Source organism: Eucalyptus grandis, chromosome 2 (genome assembly GCF_016545825.1).
Source record: "Eucalyptus grandis isolate ANBG69807.140 chromosome 2, ASM1654582v1, whole genome shotgun sequence".
In the NCBI taxonomy this organism is placed as follows: Eukaryota; Viridiplantae; Streptophyta; class Magnoliopsida; order Myrtales; family Myrtaceae; genus Eucalyptus; species Eucalyptus grandis.
Genome location: NC_052613.1, coordinates 47,610,668 through 47,627,585, shown reverse-complemented (window position 1 = coordinate 47,627,585; position 16,918 = coordinate 47,610,668). Strand labels below are relative to the sequence as shown.

Sequence of the window (16,918 nt, the reverse complement as noted above, 5' to 3'; positions counted from 1 at the left end):
TTAGGCGGGAGTCGTGACCTGTCTTTTTCTTTTGCAGCGAGCCGAGCCGAGCCGAGCCGAGCCCGCCCCCTATTTTCAGAGACAGAAGCGCAGAAGACGGAGAGAAGAGAGAGCAGACGTGACGGGTCCCGTGAACACGTGTCGTGTCGATGCTTGAATGATTCAGAGCACTGATGATGTGGTACTGTCAGCGTACTTAATATTTTCTCGTTCACAAAGGCCTAACTACTTGAAGCCGTACTCCATAAGGTTGACAGAGCCCTGGAGACAGCGTAATAATTACCACATGGCCGACATCGCCATCCATGTCTGTCATAAAATAATAGCGAATTTTTAACGGAAAACTTTAAAAAAAAATTAAAAAACAAATAATTTCTTTGACGGGGGTGGGCACACAAGCGCACGCCAAGGACGACCTCGTCAACATCAGCTCCTCGAGCGATGTTTCCTGGGAAGCCTAGCTGGCACCCGCGGGCCCACCTCCCCACCACCATACTCGTGGGACCCAACTCCACCCTACTCATCCTATTACATGTTGTCCAATCCACAATTGCCACGTACCCAAGGAATCACCAACACATTACCTTACCTTTTTATGGTTGCCTTGGAAAAAGGAGAAAGTAACGAAAAATATATAAAGACAAGAAAAATTGGGCACATCAAATCAAATGACACTAATACCGTGAATTTCGAATTTTGTGCTCTCATGAACCTCGGCATAATACACACATATATTTAATCTTTGCCTTGATCAGACTTTCACACTTTTTTTTTGGCTTGAAACGCATTAAATTTTCACAACCGTTAAATCTTGATATGTAATTTAGGTATAATTTTTCAAAATCTGTTAATATTTAAATAAAATTCTAAATTTTGCATTTTAAAAAAACATAAACAAACAAGTTCTAAGAAATTTTAAAGACCGCATGGAAATGTTTCGATTACTTGATATTTCTATTCTTTTACTCTCTAAAATAGAAAAAGATCAGAAAATCACTTGGTAATGTCAATTAATTTTTCATTTTTCAAAATAGGAAAGTGATCGGGAAATAAATTCATAATAGAAAAAAAAAAAAAAAAAAAAAAATCTTATTCTCGGGAACAATTTTTAGAAATAAGTCATTCGTTTATTTTCTTCTTTTCCTTGCCATAGCCGCTGCCCTAGATCCGTTCGCCACCATCGGCGATTGGCGACGAAGATCAACAAGCAAGAAAAAAAGCACAAAAATACAAAAATTTGTAGATTGTGCCAAACGCATTCCTATTATTTTTCTATTCGAAAAAATGAAATTTTATATAATTGTCAAACGCGTTGTTTTACTCAAAAATTATTCAAGAGAGTAGAAATAAAAGAGATTATTCCATGTAACATACATATTACCATTTGCACTGCGAACTCTAATCATCATTGTTATCTTCTTTCGTTCTATTTTATTGTGTGTTATTAGTGAAACCAAATTATGTATATATTTTTATTCGAATAATATTTCGAACTTTAACAGAAAAGTAGATAATTGTTTTTTAGTTTTAAAAAACATAAACAAATGAATGCTAAGAAAATTCAGCTATTACGTGTAGGGGTGAGCGGTTCCGGGTTCCGGTTCGGTTCCGTCGGAACCCGGAACCTACCCTGGTACAGTTCCAAAAATTTGGAACTGGGAACCTACCCGTGGAATCAGAACCGGAACCTACCCGGTCACGGGTTCCGTGGTCGGTTCCAGTTCCAAATGTGTTCTTTTTTTTTTTTTTTTTTAGTTTATTTTCAGAGTTGAATTATAACGTGCGTGCATATTATCGGAATCTTCAGCACTTTGTCAAAATGCTGGTTGTCACCGATCTTTCTTTCAAACCATATGTTTTTATCAAAACATAGAAATCTTTTTTGTAAGTCCGTGAAGAAGTTTTGCTACGCTTAACCTGTTAACAAATTAAAAATTACAGTTATCCATAATGCCGAGATGTTGGCTAATGGATGATGTTGTTGAAACATCAGCACACATAATTGAAACTTGAAGAAGGGTAACAAACTCTACAGATTCTATAAATTTGTTGGTTGAGGTAATGGCACTTTCGCCAAGTTAAATCCTTTAATTTGGTTAGAAAGCACAAAGAGAGAATCAGAATCAAGAGCTTTTGCTTCAAGATAATCAGCGGTACAGTTAATGCTCATACAAGTAATCTATAAAAGCCTATCCTTCAGCAACCTAATTAGTGAGATTCATCAAGTGCAGATTAGTACATAATTCAAGGGTTAGAGCCCGAGTTTTAGTCTACAGTTCTCCTTCACCAGAACATCCAAGAGCATAACTACTTGAATAACAGCGGGTCCAAAGCAGTGTAATAGCTGTACATCTCTAATTTAAGCATAACGTGAACAAATTAATTGACATGGTATGGATACTCATCCAAAAAGAAAAACAAAACACCGAATGAATTTCCTCTATCTAGAGTCGTGCACTTAATCGAGTGTCTATGCTTCCGAACATCTAAAAAAGTGCCTATCTATCGTGATAGTGCTTACGGCATGAAGAATTCCTTTTGTGGTGACATCAAATGCTCCAGCTGTGCCATTTGTAGCGTTTATCCGGTCGATAATTCTCTGCCGTGTGCATCTTGATTGTGATCCATTTCTCCATATGTATAGCTGAGGGAATCCCAGTACTCACCAACAGCAAAGTAAGGTTCACTAGCATCCAAGTAGTCTTTGACATAGCCACCCCAAAAGCCTCTAACAAAATCGAGCCTCCATCCATCATACCCAATTTCGCTCCTGAAAATGGCATGGCACCGACAGACTTGCCATAGTAAGACCTTTAATATATTATCATCGCAGAAACAGAGTTTTGCATTAGAAGCAAGGCATAAGTGCAACCATATTAAAAGTCAGAAATCATCCGTGGAGGGTCTACTCAAATGTGGAAACTGACACAAAGAGGATTAGAACAAGGAGAGAGGGCACACTTGGAGACACACACTTAGTCAAGAGAAAACAAGGGGAATAAAGCCTCAAAAGTATTAAATAATTCACAATAATGAGGAAGTCAGACACTGCAACTTAGCTCTACCAGCATTCACAACCAAGAATAAAGCAGCATGCACTTGCAGGGGCGTCGGGAGCAGAGGAGGACCCAGCAGCAGGGGTGTCGGGGCTTCTAGCGCCCGAGCGGGGGCGTCGTCGCCGGGTCTTCGGGCAACGGCGTCGGGTGTCGCGACCGGCCGGGCGTCGAGTCGTCGGAGCAGAGGCGGAGACAACAAGCAGCGTCACGGCAAGAATGGTGGCTTCTGGCGTCTGGTTGTAGTGGCGGTGGAGCAGAGGAGGACCCAGCAGCAGGGGTGTCGGGGCTTCTGGCACTGAGTAGAGGCGGTGGGTCGCGAGCGAAGACGAGCAAAAAAGCGAAGGAAAACCTACCGTCTCGTCGAGCTCGAGAACTCATAGAGCTTGCCCCTCGGGGAGAAGATGATGAGTGCAACCTCGGCGTCGCAGAGGACGGAGAGCTCGAAGGCCTTCTTTGCAGCCCGTTCGCGCTTCGAGAACGTCACCTGCCTCGCTCGTGTCGTTCTCTATCCTCTTCATCTGCGTCTTCCCCCTCACCATTTCCCCCCTCCCTCTCTCTCTCTCGCTCTCTCAAGCCACAAAAAACAAGAAAGAGATTAGAAGAAGAAGAGCGGGAACTGATCGACGGCGACGAGCGCTCGATCAAAGCTCCGAATCGGAGTGGCCGCGGAACGGAGGGCGTCACGCGGATCAGGTCCCGGAAAGCAGGAGATCGGAGACGGCGCCAGGAGGATGCGTTCGTTGAGAAAGAAACGGAGGATTCTAGAGAGAGAGAGAGAGAGAGCGCAATCCAGGAAACCCTAGGCGATTCGGAACCGGAACCGGAAAGAGAAGAGATGGAGAGAGAAGAAAAGAAAAAGTTGGGGGAGGAGTGACGTGAGGAGGGAAAAGGGGCGAAAAGAAAGAGAGAGAAAAAGAAAGGGGAAGGGGGGAAGAATCCGCAGAGGGGGGAAATCTGTGGGGGGAAGTTAGGGTTTTTTTTTTTTGAATTATATGACCGGTTCGGTTCCGGGTTCCCCTTTCGGGAACCGGAACCGAGAACGCCGGTTCCCAGAAAAGGGGAACCGGGAACCGGAACCGGTCTCCTTGGAACCGGGAACCGAATCGAAACCTCCGGTTCGGTTCTCCGGTTCCCGGTTCTACCCGGGAACCGTGCTCACCCCTAATTACGTGTCATTTGTGAAACCAAAACTACGTATATATGTTTATATCTATCAATTATAGGAAAGTAAGGTAGATTGCAGTTCAACGGTTGAGTATCACAAAACTCCACTCTTTCACCTTTTCTTAGATTAATTAGACATATTACTTTACAATGATGTAAAAAAAAAAAACTCAACCACCTTGTTTGATCCGATAAAAAAGTCATTAAAAACTCCAAATTTTATCCTCTATGATATTTACCTTAAACATTTTTTTGATAATAAAAATCTTAAATTTGTACCTACATGATGATTCCTACAATGAGCATCATTAAAAATGTAGCTTCGTAGACAACGAAAGCCAAATGTGGTTGGCACCAAATGCATGAGTGAAATAAAAACGACGTTTTGATTGGAAAATTTTCTGACAAAATGTTGACAAAGAGTAAATATATCACATGAGTATAAGGCTAGGGTTCTTGATGTCACAAAAATAAGTTTGGAATAAATATGTTGCAGTGAATATAATTTGGAGTCTTTTATGTGATAAAAAAAAAATTAAGGTAAAATAATCGCTTGTATTGCTTACAAAAATGAAAGAATGAAAATACTTTCAAAGTCTATAAAAATTTAGACAATAAATTAATTAAAATATTTTTCATTAACTAATTATTTCAAGCGATAGAAGCGATTATTTATTAAAAATAATTTTTAAAAACATTTATTTTTCGTGAAATAAATAAAAACCTTAATATAGTATTTTTAGAACAATATATGAACATGAGCTTGCCGTACACATATGAATGAGCCCTAATCTTTCTTGGGTACACACACGGGGAGCATTGATGAAGTGGGATGGTTTTTCTATTAGTATTTATAATTTAAGTATTTTTTATTAATTATTATTATCATGCACTTATATTATCTCGGGTTCATACTCAAAAATCATAAATTAGTACACACGTGACAAATTTACTCTAAACTAATTTTTTGACAATGAAAACTCCAAACTAGTACACTTACGACAAATTTATCCAAAATGACTGTAAAAAACCTTAAATTGACACACTTATGACAAATTTACTCCAAAATAATTTGTTCAATCGCAAAAAAATTCAAATCGATATATTTGTAACAAATATACCCTCAATTAAATTAGATTAATACCATAAAAATCGTAAAAATGGTACAACTATGACAAATAGAGAATAAAATCTCAAGCTGATATACTAGTTAACTGTCACATGTCATTTTATTCAGCAAATTGACAACAAAATTTAACAAAAACTAGAAAAAGAAAATTTTATTATAAGTACATCGTTTATAGTAAATTTATCAAAATATATCAATTTGGGATTTTTGATAATAAAAAAAATTAATTGAAAATATATTTATCATAAATATATAAATTTGAGGTCTTTTAGTTATTAACCCACTCATCTTTTTAAGTTTTACGCAACCAATGAGGCGATCGGCCATTAATAAGGATAATTAATAAGTCAATATTTGATTATTAATTTGTGGAGCCTTAAAGGCGCATGACCTCCCTATCCAAAAAATGCAGGGGGGCCGAAAGAAGACAGACGTCGCTTGGAACCTAAAGCGATGGTTAATAGTTAACCATGGTCGAGTTAAGTTGATTTTAGACCATGTCAATTTCTTAGCAATTATTACACTTCAATCTTCTATCAATCACATGGCAGTATGTCCATGATGCTGATATTAGTACGTGTTCATACACATGAACCCTATAGTCTTGGGACCCACATCCACCGTGTTCGTCCCATCTCAATATGTACTATGTAACCTTTTTAGTTTTTATTTTATTTTATTAATTTGAATAGTTGATTTATATACATCGTTCTTTCTTTTATTTAGATACTCTATGGGATAATGACACATGAAATGTGAGGGCACGTGTTCAATATAAGCAATCCATTAAATTATAAATAATTTCATATACGAAAGTACCCAACAAAGCATATATTATGAAAATTGTGTGACTAACAAGCGCCTAACACCTGCGGACTAGAAGTTAGATTTCAAAGAACGGTGCAAAGATATACATTTACTAGGGTGTCTTGACGACGGAAATTCATATATTTTGGAGGCGAGGTTTGTTTTGGGGATGCAATTTCAGCAGCTGATTGGTTTCACTAAAAAGCAAAACAAAACATTTGAAATGTTTAATTATTGTAATTATCCTAAATAAAAAGGAAAGGGGCCATCAATATAAACTGCAACTGAAAGATTGAGAAAAATGTTGTCTTTTTAGTATAAGTGGGGTTGGATAAAGTTATTTAAGGGGTGAATATAGCACCGCCCTTAACAAATTAACATTTGATTCTTAGTATATAGTATGTAAAATCTCCATTCTAATTGTTGATGATATTTGGATATTTACTTGATTTTGCATATTTTTCAGGATTATACATATATCTCCTTCAATAATGCATATCCTTGATTAATTATATGTGGCATTATATTTATCTTATTGTTTTAAATAGTTATCTAATAAAGTATCAAGTATTGTTTATCAATACGTAAAAATATACAGTTGTTCCCCATTTTCTCTCTTCATTTTATTCTTATCATGGTACTAGAGCCATTATAAATTGATGAAGCGCCATTAAGTCTTTAATCTGTAGTGGTGGTTACAATATTACGTCAGCTCTGCCAGTGTTTGTATTTGGTCAAACCCGTCGCTATTGAGTGTCATTATGCCCCCCTTCAACTGTTTTTTTTCGCAAAATCGACACCATCATCAAACTCACCATCCTCCAAAGTGGTAGGCCCTAAAACTTCAGCCCCATTCGCTGCCGCACATCACGCTCTACCACTTGCTGCAACGTTTTAGATTCACTGACCTCAACAACTTTCGATTAGCTCTCATGTAAAAATCTTGGGAACCAACCTTTGGAAGAACTAGTTTGGAGCAGTTCAAAACAATGCTAAATCTTTTCTATTTAAAGACCCTTGCTACTCTCTTTTAGTTCTCACTCCCATAGCTAGCCTCTCTCTCTCAGACTCTTCGTCTCTCGACTTTCCCCAGCAGTGCCCTTGATCTCTCTATTCCTATAGTCTTTGCCCATGCTGTCTTGTCTCATCTTATCTCTCTCTTGATCTTGCCGACACCGTCTGCTGTCCTCGTCTCTTGATCTGGCTGGTTGGGGCCTCGCCTTTGTTGGTCGGCCGTCGATCAACCCACTATTAGCCAGGTTCGTTCTTTCTTATGACGACTAACAGAGAGCTTTTCTGAAAATGAATAGATTGATGAAACAAAGAATGCTTAGGGAAACTATCGATGTCTTTTATTTAGATTTAAAAATATGACTTATATGGTGTAAAGATTTACATATTTAGGATATTTAGCCTTCTTCAAAATGGGCATATAAGAAGATGTAACATGTCCCAATTTGCAATTCTAAATGGAATTCACAAGAGAATATTAGCCAACTTTAAGAGCCATTCTACCATTCCGCATATTAAAATCTAAAGTCGAAAAGCATCCTCATCAGCTTGCTTTTTTGTTATCCCACCGCACATCGTACTTCTATACCAATCTACAATTTCTTTTTTTTTGCACACAAAGGTTCCATACTACTTCATTCACAATTTATACTTTCATAATCTTTTCTTCAGTTTTTTATTCGGACAAAAGCAGAAATTCATTAACATAATTTTTCTTTACCATGTGAAGTTAGATTTTAAGTTGCCCCCACAGCTATGATAATTTTCCGTCTTCTCAAGATCCAACTTCTATTAATCTTAATACTCCGGTGCACTGTTTTCCAAGGAAAGCATGCGATGGAACTGGGAAAATGGGCATCATTAGAAAAAAGCCGGGCTCATTTGTTCTTTAGCCCCCTTGGGAGAAATTTTCATTTACAGCTGCTGAGAAAAAAAAAAACTTTAATTTTCACTTTCTAGACCCGTGGGCGGCTTAAATATTATTTGTCAATTTCTATATTTTCTTTTATTAAACAGGGCCAGTGGTAATTACTTTTTTAAAGCAAAACTAACTCGTCCCATGAATAGGTCACAAACTTCATGTAAATGTTTGGTCTTACAAATTAAGATTTACTGTTACATTGCAAAAAGCATCAATTTTTTTTTCAAACTTGTCCTTTTTTTTAAAAATACATGCGACAATAAGAATCAATGTAGATAGGTTACCTTTTATGTAAAAAATTATTAATAATGTAAATAGGTGAGTACGTATTTATATATTGGAAGTCGAATATCTTGTAAAAAGTTACTAGTCACATGAAAAATTACTCGCTATGTACATATTAAGAGTCACGTGATTTCTTTTGAAAATCCTGGCAGAGCAAGGGGAGGTTAGAAAGAAATGGAATTAAATATAATTGATTCGGCATCTATAGAAATTATGAACATGCAACTAACATGAAAGGGGGAGTGACCAAATACAACAACTAATTGTGATTATAAGTGAATAAGAACGTGCAACACCTGCTATCCTTATTAAAGATCTCAAGCATCTTGCCAAATGTTTCGTGAAATATTTAGTATCATGTTAACACTTGTGCTATTACTCATAAATTTGGACCTGATTTCAAATTATCGCCATTTTATGTACTTTTTCTTCGTGCGGAATAGGTCATATATTGGAACACATTTATCTTACTTGTTGGATGTGATTTAGAAGAACTTGAGTTCAACACTAATAAGAAACGGGGCTTGGTAAAGAGTTCAAAAGAGATTGTGCACAAATTGACAGGGACGCTAGACCTTAAGACTCAATATCTTCATTTGTCTTGTTCTCTGACACGTACGGTCTTGCAAAGTACAACATTTTATCACCGAGCATAAGCTGATCTTGTCCACCGAACACTAGAGAGTGGGCATCCATCGGGGCATTCCCTATGCTGCTGCCCTTGTCGAGACAGCTCTAATAACTTTCTAAGCTGCAATGAGATGGTTTCCGGGCTTGAGCAGATTGTGGTGGATGTAGTGTAGCCCCTGTAAGTGGATTCTGATTCTCATTTTGTCGGCCAATGAAGTGAAAAATTGTGGCTTTGCTTCAACATCATGTTACCTTACACTTTCTGTTCGCCCAAAAGAGAAAAAGTAAGGAAAAAAGAAAAGATGACAAGTACAAAGGACAATGACATGGTCCACCACCTCTAGCGGATCGTAAGAGCATCACCAACTTAGCTCATGGCTTGTCTTGATAGATTTTTACATTTTATTTTTGTTTCTTCTAATGTTGTCTCAGTCTACATTTTACATTATTTTGTCTTTAAACATATTAAATTTTCACAACACGTAAACATTAATATGTAATTTGAATAATGACTTATTATATTTAAATAACATTTTGAATTTTACATAAGAAAGCACAAAATTAATTTTATTTTTTAAAAAGCCTCCGATCATTGTAATTACATTGTTTCGTTTTTAATTTATTACGCATCATATATTAAAACCAAACTAAGAAGAAAGTCCAGCAGAATGGAGCTTAACGGTTGAACCACATCATCACTCAATTACCTCCCAATTTCCTTAATGTTAATCAGACATATTACTTAACAGTATAGTAGGAAAAGACTTAATCAATCTAATATAATCTAACATAATGTTTCTAGAAGAATGTATGAATAGGAACTTGCCTTACTTATTAGATGGGATGGAATTTTATATGACATAGGATGCTTTGGAATTACTGTTTGTCGGTCAAATATTTTCTATTATCTACTATAATTGTACACTTATTTAATCTCAAGGACAGACTTTTTATACATCATCTAAGAAGACTCTAGCCTTGGAACGACAGGATTAAAATCTTCTCAACCCCATAGAGAAAGAGAGATAGAGAGAACAAATATGGCAGAAGCTGTCATCAGCATTGGTGGAAGCGTCCTTGCCAATCTGATTACTCAAGCACTGGGAAAGGTTGGAAATTTAGGGGCATCAAGCGTGAACTTCAGGTGCTCGAGAGCACCGTCACCATGCTTCAGGCTCTGCTGGACGATGCAGAAGAGCAACAACACCAGAGTTCCCAAATCAAAGATTGGGTGGAGAAACTAAAAGAGGTTTTCTATGATTTGCAGGACGTGCTTGAAGAATTTAATATAGAAGCTATGCGACGAGAACTGAAGGGCAAAAATCAAATGATCAAGGTGGTAAGGACACTTTCTTCAAGTTTAAACCAGCTTGCTTTTGAACTGAAGATGAGTAGAAGAATAACAGAAGTGAGGGAGAGATTGGTAGTTATTAAAGATGAAAAGGATTTCCAGTTAGACAAGGGACCTAGAGGGTGGAGGAAGCGTGAGGAGACGCATTCGTTTATGCGTGAGGAAGACATTATTGGAAGAGATAATGAGAAAAAGAATGTTATGAAATTCTTACTGAATTTGGATGTGAAAGAGAATATTTTTATCCTTCAAATACTTGGTATTGGTGGGCTTGGAAAAACAGCTCTTGCTAAATTTGTATATAATGATGAGATGATCAGTAGACATTTTGACTTGAAAATGTGGGTTTGTGTCTCTAATGACCTTGACATGAAAAAAATAGTGAAAAATATCATAGTTTGTGTGGAGAAGAAAGAACCAAACTACAGTCAGATGGATGGGTTGCAAAGTGAATTGAGGAAAATAATTGATGGAAGGAGATATCTCTTAGTTTTGGATGATTTGTGGGATGCAAAATCAGAAACATGGCCAAACTTGAAATCATTATTGATGGGAGGTGCTAGAGGAAGCAAGATCCTTATAACTACACGCCTTCCTTTGGTTGCAAAGATCACCTCCCCTGCTCCGCCTGTTCTTCTTGAGGGCTTGTCTGAAAGTGATTCTCTTGATTTGTTAATGCGAATGGCTGGTCGAGAAGGGAGCATACAAGATCCTGACATGCTAGCTATTGGTAAAGAGATAGTTAGAAATTGTTTTGGGGTTCCATTGGTTATTCGAACTAGTGGGAGGTTACTATTCCTTAAGCAAACTAAAGATGAGTGGTTACGTTTCAAAGATCATGAGCTCCCAAAAATGTCTCAAACGGAAGAGCACATAATATCTGTTCTTAAGCTAAGTTATGACCGTCTTCCTTCACATTTGAAACGATGTTTTGCCTTTTGTTCATTGTTTCCCAAAGATTTTGTAATAGAGAAGCATACTTTAGTCAGTCTTTGGATGGCAGAAGGATTTATCCAGCCATCAAATTCAAGTAAGCATTTAGAAGACATTGCTCATGAATATTTCATGGATCTACTTTGGAGTAACTTCTTCCAAGATTTTAAAATAAACCCATACACGAAGGAGGAAACTTGCAAGATGCATGATTTGATGCATGATCTAGCCGCAATGTTGCAGGGAATAGGTGTCGGGTGGCAAGGATGACACAAATATCATAAATGAAAGAACTCATCATATATCATATGGTTCGAATTTCAATTTGATGGGTGGACTTCCAATCACATGCTTGAAAGAAAGTGCACTGAGAACATTTCTATCTACTACTAGATATTGGGAAGAAAGAGGACAAAGAGAACCAACAAGTGAAGCGGATCTAGGCCAATTTATTCTAAATTTCAAGAGGTTGCGCATCTTGGATCTACATGGCATGAAGGTCAAGAAGGTGCCACAGTCCATTTATAAGTTGAAGTATCTCACATATCTCAATCTCTCTTACAACCAAACACTCATAAGGCTTCCTAACTCCATTACGAAATTGCAGAGCTTGCAAACACTTAATCTTAGAAATTGTGATGCCCTTGAAGAGTTGCCAAGTGATCTAAAGAAGTTAGTTAGCCTTCGGAATCTAGACATACGTCATTGTTTTAAACTTAGTTATTTGCCACGTGGAATAGGGGAAATCAATTCTTTGCATAGGCTAACGAACTTCATTTTACCCAAAGATAAAGCTCGTGCTAAGAATTATTGCGGACTTGGGGAGCTAAAGGGGCTTAATAATATCCAGGGACAACTTTCAATTGAAAATTTGGGATACGTAACAAATGCGGAAGTCAAATGCGAGGATGAGATATTGATGGGGAAGCATTCTCTGGAATTTTTGGTACTTAGGTGGGGCTATTTCAATACTGATGATGTAGTAATAGATGAAGTGCTCTTTGATAGACTGAAGCCACCCTCAAATCTACAAATCTTGAAGATCTGGGATTATAAAGGTGAGGGCTTTCCCAAGTGGATGATGGATAGCCTTGTATCTTTCTTGCCACGTTTAGTTGACGTATTTTCGGTTATTGCGAAAGATGTGAACGTCTCCCCACCGGACCAACTACCTCACCTCAAGTCCTTACATATTAAGAATTTGCCTAAATTGGAATGTATCGAGTCGGACCAATCATGCCCTTCAATAGCATCATTTCCTAGTCTATCAGTATTAAAGATCATTCGTTGTCAAGAATTAAAAGCCATGCCAGTGACTCCTCATCTCGAGGAGTTTATGCTTGAGGCCAATGGAGCGTTGTTAATAAATCGGATGATGCTTGGCCTTAATAAGTTGAAGACACTGCATATCTCGGATATAAAGTTTTTAAGATGTTTGCCTAAGGAGGGTTTCCAAAGTCTCCCTTCCCTTGAATCTCTTAGCATAGATGGTTTTCCTCAATTGACTTCCCTCTTGCAAGGTATGCAACATCTATCGAGCCTAGTGGGTCTCTCTATCCGGGGATGTGAGGAGCTGGATATATCCAAAGATGAAAGCGGCAACATCTTGGATTTCCATGGAGGCCTTCAGAGTCTCCGCTCCTTGTCAATCTCTCGCCTTCCCAAACTAACATCTCTCCCACAATGGCTTCTACAGGCTCGCAATCTCGAGCGTCTCCAAATTTGGAGATGCCGCAATTTGAAGGATATACCAGAGCAAATCGAGGCCCTTCAATCACTTCAATATCTCTTCATCTATAAATGCTCCTCGTTGACATCATTCCCTGAAGCAATGCGAAGGCTCACATCCCTTACTCACCTAATCATCGAAGATTGCGGAGAATTGGAGGAGAGTTGCAAAAGACAAGCAGGCGAGGACTGGGACAAGATCGCTCATATCCCGAGCATACAATTTGGATAGCCGATCGAGCCCTAATTTTCTTCACTGAAGGTACGTGGGACCTTGTTTCCCATATTTTTGCATTTTTAATTTTCGGATATCGTGTTTCCATACTCGATTTGATTTGGAGAGGGACATGAAAAAAATCGCATAAAGCTTTGGGCGCATCTCTTCATTCCGAAGAGTGGCGAGAAAAAATGAGGAAAAATTCATACTTCGTCTCATCCAGCGATTGATTTCCCAAGGGTATATTTCTGCTCGAGGGGAGGACAGCAAAGGTGATCTTTAGCATTTGACCACGATCGACGCTCTCGGTCTCCTGTTCAGCCATTCTATAGGGGTTCTCAGGTTAAATCCTTTTGCCAATCTTGAGCACTGCCTTAAGCAATCCGAGTAAATGTTTTGAAATTAAAAAAGGTCGTATCTGTGACTTCTCCATTTTGATCTCAGTAAGGTTGTCCTGCACATTTTGTTTGGTTGACAATTGATATGTTCTTCGTCTCTTGTCGACAACGTTTGCGAAAGAAATGTGTGTTGTGTGAGGCAAAATGAATGAATGAAGCGGTAGTCATTGTCGTCGTTTCTCTTGATGACTAGATGACTAAATCAATTGCTACCGATGTGAAGTCTTATGTTGTGGACCTCGTGTGGAATCGGTTTCTCTTGTATCCACTCTCATGTTAGATTTTTCTTGTTCCTGTGACTTCAATTGGCCATACTAATGATTGTTGTGTTGGAAAAATCTTTCCAGAATATTTTGAAACTGACAAAACGTTTCTATCAGTCTAGTCTGGAACATTGCAGACCCTTCTATTTAGAGTCTGAAGACCTTCAGATCCCCAGACTCAGCACTCAAGACTCAAGACTCAAGACTATTCTCATTGATAGTTTCTAATCTAGCAACAAAGACGATCCAGAGTTAAAGTGTTTGGTTAAGGATTTGGTCTTATCCATTGGAGAAGATCTCTTGGCTGGGTATGATATAACGGATTCTTTTATTCGAAATCAAGATCGTTTGAAGATCCGATGATTGACGAAATACTCTTGGAATGTTCTATTCTTGGAAACCAAGATCCTGATTGTATGGGCGAACATGATTGATGGGCTATCGACATGTTCCTTTAATAGCTCGAATGTTCTTCTTAATTGATTCTGTCCAACGGGAAGCTTGGAAAAATTCCTTTGGTAAGTGCCAACGGGTATGATAGCATAAAGGAGTATAAAAGGAAGATGTTCTAACTGTTCAAGAAGATGCACGATAGAGAAATTCCAGAGTCTGAAACTCCTTAATTATTAGTCGATTCATATTGAGCAAAACTGTATTCACAAAAGAGAGTCTATACTTAGTAATACCTTGAGGGAGTGTGGTAGATCTTCTACACCGTGAAATCAAGGGAGAATAGTGCTGTAACATCTCTTTGTTCATAGTGGAATCCAGCCAGTGGGCTGTCAGTGCAGAAGAGTGGACGTAGGCTTGAAATAAGCCGAACCACTATAAACCTTGCGTTCAATTTTCTCTTCCCTACTCTCAATCTTATTTTGATTGTTGTTTGACGAGAAACAATTGTCTCAATTCTATTAACTGTCTAGTATTGTGCGATTATCGTGAGAAATTACTCTTTACACCTATTCACCCCCTCTAGGTACTTTTACTAGCCATATCAATTGGTATCAGAGCCCGTGTACTCACTTTATTTGAAGTGTTTTACTTCAGAGTAAAAGATCCATGGCTAGTATACTAGCTTCAGGGATGATGGAAGGTCAAAGCAATACCAGACCTCCTTGCTTTGATGGAAAGGACTACAACATCTGGAAAAACAAAATGAAAGCATTTCTTCGATCAAAGGATCCTTTGGAATGGGACATTGTAGAAAAATGAATCACTCCTAAAGTTGCATCTGTCTCAGAAAGAGGGAAATAAACCATTGAGACCAGTGGAATGACTCAGGAAGAGATAATCAATAGACAAACTCTTGATGCGAAGGCTATTTATTCTTTATATTGTGCCTTGTCACCTACTGAATATAACAAAATATCTTCTTGTGTTACAGCAAAAGAAGTCTGGGATAGGTTACATATCACCTATAAAGGAACCGATCGAGTGAAAGAGACCGAATCAACATCCTTCTCGGTCAATATGAAGCCTTCAAAATGAAACCTGGAGAATCTATAACTGACATATTTAGCCATTTTACAGAGATTGTAAATGGTCTTGAAAATCAAAGACAACCAATTTCTGATCCCATAAAGGTAAACAAGCTACTGTGTGGACTCTCCAAGGATTGGAATCACATAAAGACTTCAATAAGAGAGACGCAAAGAATCATGCCACTATCTGTCGACGAGCTGGTTAGAACTCTTCAGTCTTATGAAGTGGAACAAATTAATAAAGATGAAGATCCAAAAGGTAAAAAAATCCATTGCATTAAAATCAATTGATGATTCGATGTTACGATTTCGAAGATGATATGGACGATGAGGAGCTTGCTCTCATGATAAGAAGATTCAGAAAACCGAATAGAAAAGGAAAAAGGTTCAACTCAAAGAAACAAAGTTTTCAAAGACAATGAGACCAAGTCTGCTAATGATGATGAATCAAACAAAGATGTAGTTTGCTTTGAATGTAAGAAAAAAGGGACACATCAGACCCAACTATCCTCTTCTGAAGAAGAAGAAAGGTAAAGCTGAAAAGTCTCGAAAGGCTCTCAAAGCCGAAACTTGGAGTGATACAGAGTGTGAAGAAAGTGATGATGAATACCAACTTATGTTTGATGGCGCAATGGACTCGACTCAAACTCGGATCGACTCGAGACAAAGTGAATTTGAGGTAAGTAATTTTAAGATTCTGTCAAGGTTTCTAAGTATATTGATGAGCTGTGTCTTAGTCTTAAGACTTCTCTCAAAAGGATTTCCGAACTTAAAAAGGAAAACTCTGCTCTAAAAAAACAGGAAAACATTTTAAAAGAAATAGTTAAATGTTTAGACATGAATGTTTCCACTCTTAAAGAAAATGAAGATAGTCTTTTGAAAGAAAATGCGCTTTTAAAAACTGACTCATCAAATATCTCAAAGAAATTTTCAATAGGGTCCGAGAAACTTGAAAAAAATTCTTTCAGCTCAAAGACCTTACTTCAATAAGTCCGGTCTAGGTATGACAGCGAAACAATTCCCTTGATTAATTTTCCTAAAGTAAAAAGAAAGAATTAAGCAAAGACCTCGAGAGAGGCTTACAAAAATCATTTCAAGAAGGTTTTTGTAAAGTCTCGTAGGTCGAAATGCCCTCGGGTGTTCAAAGTGCAAACCCAGGATCACTTTGAAAAAGAGTGTCCTATGGTTTGGAAACCTGTTAAGAAAACATGGGCTAATAATGTTTATCTTACTAACACCAATGGACCCAAGAAAATATGGGCACCAAAGAAAGCTTGAGACTCTCTTTTAAATGCAGGTCTCCATCAAGAAAAAGGTAAAGTGGTATCTGGACAGTGGATGCTCAAGACATATGACAGGAGACTCAAATTGCTTTATAAAGATCATTCAAGTAAATGGTGGAAAAGTCTCATTTGGCGGAAACAGCAAAGGAAGAATTGTGGGATTTGGAACTGTGAACATTGGAAATCTCATAATAAGTAATGTTTCCCTAGTGGAAGGACTCAATTACAATCTTCTCAGCATCATCCAACTGTGTGATACT

At 37.9% G+C, this 16,918-nt stretch overlaps 1 protein-coding gene across 2 annotated transcripts in view; it reads left to right on the top strand.

Moving 5' to 3' along the window:
• Positions 1-16,918, top strand: part of LOC104434708 (putative disease resistance protein RGA4) — an 88,460-nt gene that overhangs the window by 38,229 nt on the left and 33,313 nt on the right. Inside the window, exon 1 of one of the 2 annotated variants that reach the window (XM_039306497.1) lies at positions 7,219-7,415. The exons of the other annotated variant lie outside the window; for it this stretch is intronic. The gene's annotated coding sequence lies outside the window, so the exon portion shown is untranslated. Of the gene's footprint in view, positions 1-7,218; positions 7,416-16,918 lie in introns of those variants that run through there. 2 annotated transcript variants of the gene reach the window in all.